This window comes from Otolemur garnettii, unplaced genomic scaffold, assembly GCF_000181295.1.
Source record: "Otolemur garnettii isolate 467f Iridium unplaced genomic scaffold, OtoGar3 scaffold00008, whole genome shotgun sequence".
NCBI classification, from domain to species: Eukaryota; Metazoa; Chordata; class Mammalia; order Primates; family Galagidae; genus Otolemur; species Otolemur garnettii.
In genome coordinates, this window is record NW_003852403.1 from 12,393,016 (window position 1) to 12,394,516 (window position 1,501).

The window sequence follows — 1,501 nt, forward strand, 5'->3', positions numbered from 1 at the left end:
AGCCCAGGAGTTGGAGGTTGCTGTGAGCTGTGATGCCGTGGCACTCTACCCAGGGCAACAGCTTGAGGCTCTGTCTCAAAAAAAAAACAAAAAAAAGAAAAGGGTCTTTTTTTTTTTTTGAGACAGAGTCTCACGCTATGTTGCCCTGGGTAGAGTGCCGTGACGTCATAGCTCACAGCAACCTTCAACTCTTGGGTTTAAGCGATTCTCTTGCCTCAGCCTCCCATGTAACTGAGACTACAGGCACCCACAACAATTTATTGTTGCAGTTGTCATTGTTGTTTACCTGACCCAGGTCAAGTTCAGACCAGCCACCCTGAGTGTATGTGGCTGATGCTGTAACCACTGTACTACTGGCACCGAGCCAAGAGAAAGAGGGTCTTAAATATCCAAATAACTTTCAAGTTTGTTGTATATATTTCTCTAGAGTCAGATTTAGAATTCACCTTCCATTTATTTTTTCATCCTAGTTTTTATGCCACCACTGTCTAACCCTAGACAGAACCATTATGGAAAAGACATGGACCCTAGGGTCTTATGGGTTAGGTTTGAAATCCAGTTCAGCCATGCACTGTGAATATATCTATTAACTAGTAATCCTCATGTCATAGAATTAACATAAGAACCAAATAAGACAATAGCAAAACCTATAATAGGCCCTTACTGTTAATTCCCCTTGCTTTTATCATCTAAATCAGCAGTCCCTAACCTTTTGGCAAAAGGGACCAGTTTCATGGAGGATAATTTTCTGTGGACAGGGTGGGAGGATAGCTTTGATATGAGCCTGCAAGCAATTGATTTATTATAGTCTCTGTGCAGTCAAACTCTCTGCTAATGATCATCTGTATTTGGAGCTGCTGCTCCCCAGCACTAGCTTCACCACCTCAGCTGCACCTCAGACGTCAGGCATTAGATTCTCATATGTAAGGCACAACTTAGATCCCTCACATGTGCAGTTTAAAGCAGGGTTCCCACTCCCATGAGAATCTACCATGTTTCCCCGAAAATAAGACCTACCCAAAAAATAAACCCTAGCAGGATTTCTATGCATTTGTTAAATATAAGCCCTACCCCAATAATAAGACCTAGTGATGCAGATATGCTGCATACTCATGCCATGAATTTTGGTGCGGAGAGAAAACATCCCCTGAAAACAAGCCTTAGTGTGTCTTCTTGAGAAAAAATAAATATAAGACAGTGCCTTATTTGGGGGGAAACACGGTAATGCCACCATTTATCCGAAGGGAAGCAGAGCTCAGGCAGTGATGCAGGCAATGGGGAGTGGCTATAAATACAGACAAAGCTTTGCTTGCTCACCCGCCACTCACCTCCTCCTATGTGGCCTGGTTCCTAATAGGCCATGGACCATTTCTGGCCTGCAGCCCAGTGGTTGGAGACCACAGATCTAAACCACATTGAAAACTATAATCACTTTCAGCATTGTCAAAATCTAATAGAAACCATACACTAGATTTATCTAAAGCAACGTCTTAAATATTAA

At 42.6% G+C, this 1,501-nt stretch overlaps 1 protein-coding gene across 2 annotated transcripts in view; it reads left to right on the top strand.

Moving 5' to 3' along the window:
• The window catches only part of ECD (ecdysoneless cell cycle regulator), a 42,190-nt gene that overhangs the window by 38,648 nt on the left and 2,041 nt on the right, over positions 1–1,501 (top strand). The window lies entirely within an intron of this gene.